The sequence below is a fragment of the Salvelinus alpinus genome, chromosome 25 (genome assembly GCF_045679555.1).
Source record: "Salvelinus alpinus chromosome 25, SLU_Salpinus.1, whole genome shotgun sequence".
Taxonomy (NCBI): Eukaryota; Metazoa; Chordata; class Actinopteri; order Salmoniformes; family Salmonidae; genus Salvelinus; species Salvelinus alpinus.
In genome coordinates, this window is record NC_092110.1 from 23,059,096 (window position 1) to 23,065,792 (window position 6,697).

Genomic DNA, 6,697 nt, shown 5'->3' on the forward strand with positions numbered 1-6,697 from the left:
GGTCTGGACTACGGTTGTAACAGTCTCTATCATTAGTAACACTCTATCTCTGTTGTCTGTGAGTCTTAATGAATGAGGGATGTGTTTATGGGGACTACAAGAGGGGTCGACAATTGGTCAATGGTCTACATTAGTTAGATGCTTTGTTTTTGTTGGCACACACCATATCGGATCAATAGGACTATTCTCTAGCATTAAGGTCCATGTCACGCCCTGACCTTATAGAGCTTTTTATGTCTCTATTTTGGTTTGGTCAGGGTGTGATTTGGGTGGGCATTCTATGTTCATTTTTCTATGTTTTGTATTTCTTTGTTTTGGCCGGGTGTGGTTCTCAATCAGGGACAGCTGTCTATCGTTGTCTCTGATTGGGAACATTACTTAGGAAGCCTTTTCCCACCTGTGTTTTGTGGGTAGTTATTTTCTGTTTAGTGTTTTCTGCACCTGACAGGACTGTTTCGGTTTGCACTTTGTTATTTTGTTCTAGTGTTCAGTTTAAATAAAAGTCATGAACCCTTACCACGCTGCGCTTTGGTCCGATTCTTCCTCAGACGACGACACCCGTTACAGTCCAATATAGCATTGGGGTAAGTGTTAGGACTAAGGCTAGAATCCCCCAACATAGGTTGCATATTCCGTTGAAAATGGGTGAATAATTTGTTTACTACTGTACTGCCTGGCACTGAGAGATGAGGACTGACTGACACCTGACCTTGAACAGGATCTCGGTTGTCATGGTGAATCTGTGGGTGATGGTCGTTTTCCCTTCCAGCAGTCCAGCTCCAGGCAACGGCAGCCGGCCAGCAGACACTGGCGGTACATCTCCGGAGACGACACGCCGGAAAACTGACCCACTGTGGAGGGATCACAGGGAAATATGTTCCATTACACTCTAGAGACACTCAAAGGCATAAGCAACCGTCTGTACGATTTCCAGTCATTTTAATTAATTAAATAACACAAAAAGGATTGTATAAATTATCATTCATCCATAGACTTTCTATTGCTTCTATTACTAGCTCTGTGCTCACATTTACTGACAAGAAAATGCCTTTCTATTTTTATAGCTCTGAGTAGACTTTCATAAACCTTGTTTACCATAGCCGTGTTCAAATGTGTGATATCAGGTCTAAAGGCAGTTTTCGTCTGACCTGTCTGGTATGTGTTGGACTTGATTAGGCAATGTGGCAGCGGTTGGCTCATGTCCTGACACTTGGCCAGTTTGTCCAGTATTACCACAGATGTCAGATAGAACAGCTGACCTGTAGAATAAGACACATGCACATTATAGCAGTGTTACACATCTCTCTTCTATAAAACACTGGATTGAAAATACAGTAATGATTGGGAATAAAGTGCAGTCAATGATGATCGGTTAGTTCTCCTGTCCTGTATGTAGTAATCAGACGGCATCTATGTGTATCTCTCCTCTGTTGGCGTTGGAGGAGCAGGGCTCATACTTTTCGATGAGGGCCTTCAACTGGTCAGGTCCGATACGGGAGAAGAGCTCTTCAGTGAGGCGGGGGTCACGCTGCTTCTTGTTGACCACGCCAAACCCTGAGAGAACACACAATTTACCTCTAACATTATTACATTCCACTGGAAATAATTCATGACACACATTCAGAAAGGACTATAAGTACTGAAACTATATGTGTTTGTAATTTAGTAGACGCTCTTCTCCAGAACAACTAGGGTTAAGTGCCTTGTTCAGAGCACATATTTTTCACCTAGTCTGCTCGGGGATTCAAACCAGCAACATTTCTGTTACAGCCCAATGCTCTTAAGCACAAGGCTACCTGCCGCCCTATACAGATGCAAAACTCAGAATTGTGGGGAGGTGTGCTGAAGCCAGGGCACTCTCCACCCTCTTATCGGCTAGAAACATCTTGTAAATACTGAAGATGAAAATAAAGACAACACATGAATCTAGTTTAAATTGATTGAATATGTTGAACTGTTGTGGGAGCTGTTCAACAAATTCAACAAAATTGTCTGTGAGGATTTTGACAGGGATCTTACATCCTGAAGGGAGATGCGGACATACCTAGGAGGGAGAGGATCATAATTTTTTTACATTACATTTTTTACATTCAACATAAAGAGAGACCGGTCCTTGTCCACTCACATTTTCTCCATGAAGACATGTCTGAATGCGTTGCTCCTCGATGGGTTGTAAGCAATGGACAGGATATCAGCAGCCCAGTTCTATAACATCAGACCACAACCGCATGAAATTGCTGTCTGGATTTACTACTTGTCATGATAATAACTGTTTCGTTTTTGACCACTAGAGGGCATAGAAATGATCAGTCACAGTGCCTCAGGAAGAGAACCAATTGTTATTTTCATTGGAGTTCATTAAAACTGGATATTGTAGTCGTAAACTCATAAAGAGTGCAAGGACAGAGGCTGCTTTGTGGTGGAAATGAAGGCTCATATTAGTGGTTGACCTGAGGCAAGGTTAGTGCTGCAGAGCCAGTTTGGAATCTGGCAACTAATATAAACAAATGTTGGTGGTTAGGTGATGCTGATAAGCAAATGTACTCTAGACGTTTACATACCTATTGAAGCATGTTTATGACACTTAATGATTTGAAGTTATGCTACATACAGTATGTGCAGTATGAGCTCTGGTTATGTCATGTTGCTGTGATGAAAATATGTAATGACTTAAGGATTGTGATGTGTATTACCTGTATCACATTCTCCTTGTTAGCAAAGAAGCTGTGGTAAGTCAAATTCACCATGTCAGGGCCTGTGACAACAGTCAGGGTTTTTACTAGATGGTCGCTGTTTGGAAAATTCAGGTTGAACACATTCCTGACTTTAGGGTGCTGTTGATGAGAACGGACAGACATTAATAAAACAAAGATGAGTGACCAAAAGTAATTCATATGTTCCCATGTTATCACAATGATGATTATTGTGTAGGCAAAGCATTTCGTTTGTGTTTTTATGCTCTCTTTCTTTCACACAGTAAAAAAAGTACATTATTTGACACTTTCTCTTGTATTCCCTGTCATCCTCTACTATCCTCTACTTCTCCATGTATATTTGTAGAGGGGGAAATGAGGCCTGCTACGTCCTGGTGTCTGTTTTCCATACACAGGACGCCTGGGAGCTCAAGCCTGACCAGACAGGCAAATCACTGCAAGAAAACTCCAGACAAGAGCAGAGAAAGATGAGAGCAGCAGCTCAGCAGAGGAACTGGGGATCTACTATATCTTCAACAGATCAAGTGTTTGTGCTGCAGTAGTTTATGTGTCGGGGGGCTAGGGTCAGTCTGTTATATCTGGAGTACTTCTCCTGTCTTATCCGGTGTCCTGTGTGAATTTAAGTATGCTCTCTCTAATTCTCTCTTTCTCTCTTTCTTTCTTTCTCTCTCTCGTAGGACCTGAGCCCTAGGACCATGCCTCAGGACTACCTGGCATGATGACTCCTTGCTGTCCCCAGTCCACCTGGCCGTGCTGCTGCTCCAGTTTCAACTGTTCTGCCTGCGGCTATGGAACCCTGACCTGTTCACCGGATGTGCTACCTGTCCCAGACCTGCTGTTTTCAACTCTCTAGAGACAGCAGGAGCGGTAGAGATACTCTCAATGATCGGCTATGAAAAGCCAACTGACATTTACTCCTGAGGTTCTGACTTGTTGCACCCTCGACAACTACTGTGATTATTATTATTTGACCATGCTGGTCATTTATGAACATTTGAACATCTTGGCCATGTTCTGTTATAATCTCCACCCGGCACTGCCAGAAGAGGACTAGCCACCCCTCATAGCCTGGTTCCTCTCTAGGTTTCTTCCTAGGTTTTGGCCTTTCTAGTTTTTCCTAGCCACCGTGCTTCTACACCTGCATTGCTTGCTGTTTGGTGTTTTAGGCTGGGTTTCTGTACAGCACTTTGAGATATCAGCTGATGTAGGAAGGGCTATATAAATCAATTTGATTTGATTTGATCACGCAGCAGTGGAAGCTGTACACCTCTTAGACAATGGTACTCACTTTAGAAAGTTTTGCATATTTTCCTGATATGTTCTCAACATCCAGGAGCTCTGTCTACTAGAAATGGGGAATTATAAAACCACAAGCCAATGACTATGATAGAACAATTATTATTTTATGATTGCATGAACAGATAGGCATCTGCAGCACCCATAGTAAATTGAATTATGCTTTCTACTACTTGCCTGAATCCTCTGTATGGAACACGTGGTTAACAGACTGATGTACTGCAGAACAGAAGGTGCTGTGAGAGGAGCGAGACGGAGGTAGAAAGCAAAAGAGCAAAAGAGAGAGCACTACAGTAGAGAGCGAGAAGGAAGCAGCTGTCAGCCCAGTGAACATTGTGCAGTGCAACAACAGGCTGGCAAAACCCACATCAGCTGTGATCAATACAATTCACGAGGCTGCTGGGACTGTGACGCGCAATGCAGAGCCATGAACCATCTCACAACTAGATCCAATTCACATCTGTTAACATACATTTTGGTAACAGTGGTTGGGGCACTGAGTCATCCCACATCCTGACGGACCCCATTCCAGAGCTGTGGAGTCTGAAGCAGAGAGCACAGCTGCCAGGACACATTTCTATTGGTCTGGATTCAATACATAAGGATCTAAACTGTTCAACTTAACAACCAGGCAGATAATATAATGTGGCAGTATTTACTCACTGTAAACCAATTATTTCCAAGTAATTTCTGGTTGTACTAGCCCTCAGGGTCCATCTTCATGGTGACAGGTGTCACGACTTCCACCGAAGTCGGTTCCTCTCCTTGTTCGGGCGACGCTTGGCAGTAGGCGTTATCGGTCTTCTAGCCATCGTCGATCCACTTTTCATTTTCCATTTGTTTTGTCTTGTTTTCCTACACACCTGGTTCTCATTTCCATCATTTAGTGTTGTCTATTTAACCCTCTGTTCCCCCATGTCTTTGTGTTTGTTTGTAAGTGCTTGTGCACATTGGTTACTGGTGCGTGTCGGGTTTTGTACCCATGATGGTTATTTTCTGTATGCCGTTGGTTTTGAATTAAACTGCTCCGGCTATTACCTCGTTATGCTCTCCTGCGTCTGACTTCACTGCCACCAGTTACGCACCCCTTACAGAATTCCACACCACACCATGGAGTCAGCAGGAGCAGGTACCCCGGGTATAGAAGTGGAGGAGCGCGTCAGAGAACACACGGTGCTGATACAACATCTCGGCGTCGCGATGGACCGCGTCGTCCAGATCATGGACTGCTTGGAGAGACAGGGAGTCCTTCCAGCACCTCCACCAGCACAACCCGGGTTGCCACTACTCGTCCCTCCTGTACCCGGTCCCAGTGGGATGCGTCTCACCCTTCCCGGGGAGGATGATGGGACGGTGCCAGGGGTTCCTGCTACAGCTGGACCTATACCTGGACACCGTTTACCCGGCTCCCTCGGGAAGGGAGAGGGTATCTGCCCTCGTCTCGTGCCTCTCAGGGAGAGCTCTGGAGTGGGCTAACGCCGTGTGGGGAGAAGGAGATACGGCGTTGGACGACTTCACGGTGTTCACCCGCCGCTTCCGGGCAGTCTTCGGGAGTTGGCCTGCAGGGATACCACCCTCATCTTCGACCAGCTGGTGGACCTGTCCATTCGGTTGGATAACCTGCTGGTCACCCGCGGACGTCCAGAGAGGGCTCTGTCGATTCCCTCTTCCAGCACCACCGCTCCGGTGCCTATTGAGCTGGGAGGTGCTGCGTTCAGGGAGACCGGAGGAGGGGCTTTCACGTATACCATCTGTGGCCGCAGAGGTCACACTGCTGGTCGATGCCGGGTTGATTCCTCTAGGGGTCGAGGCAGCAGGCAGGGCACTCTGGCGTCGCCCCAGGTGAGCATGCACCACACTCATCCAGAGCCCTCTGTTGTACACCTGTTTGTGCATGTAAATGTAAATGTAATGTTTACTTTCCTGAGTTTTCCCCGCATTCCCAGCATAAGGCGCTTGTCGATTCAGGAGCGGCTGGGAAATTTATCGACAGAGCATTCGCCCATAGGTTAGGGAACCCTATTGTTCCAGTAGTTAGGCCTTTCCCAGTTCACGCTCTGGACAGTCGACCATTAGGGTCCGGGGTAATTAGGGAAGCTACCATCCCCCTGGGCATGGTGACACAGGGGAGTCATGAGGAGAGAATCAGTCTCTTCCTCATTGACTCTCCTGCGTTTCTCGTGGTACTAGGCGTTCCCTGGTTAGCTCATCATAACCCCACCATCTCATGGCAACAGAGGGCTCTCACGGGGTGGTCGCGAGAGTGCTCAGGGAGGTGTTTAGGGGTTTCCGTTGGTGCTACTATGGCACTTCCCAGGAGTCACGTGTATCCCCTGTCGCAAGAGGAGACGGCGGCTATGGAAACATATGTCTCCGAATCCCTGCGTCAGGGGTACATTCGGTCCTCCACTTCACCCGCCTCCTCGAGTTTCTTTTTTGTGAAGAAGAAGGAGGGAGGTCTGCGCCCGTGTATTGACTACCGAGGCCTAAATCAGATCACGGTGAGGTATAGTTACCCGCTCCCTCTTATCGCCACGGCGATTGAGTCAATGCACAGGGCGCGCTTCTTCACCAAACTGGATCTCAGGAGTGCTTACAACCTGGTGCGTATCAGGGAGGGAGACGAGTGGAAGACGGCGTTCAGTACGACCTCAGGGCATTATGAGTACCTCGTCATGCCGTATGGG

At 46.6% G+C, this 6,697-nt stretch overlaps 1 pseudogene; it reads right to left on the reverse strand.

Moving 5' to 3' along the window:
* Positions 1-5,873, reverse strand: part of LOC139553088 (1-phosphatidylinositol 4,5-bisphosphate phosphodiesterase beta-2-like) — a 33,614-nt pseudogene extending 27,741 nt beyond the window's left edge.
* Between the last annotated feature and the right edge of the window lie 824 nt (positions 5,874-6,697).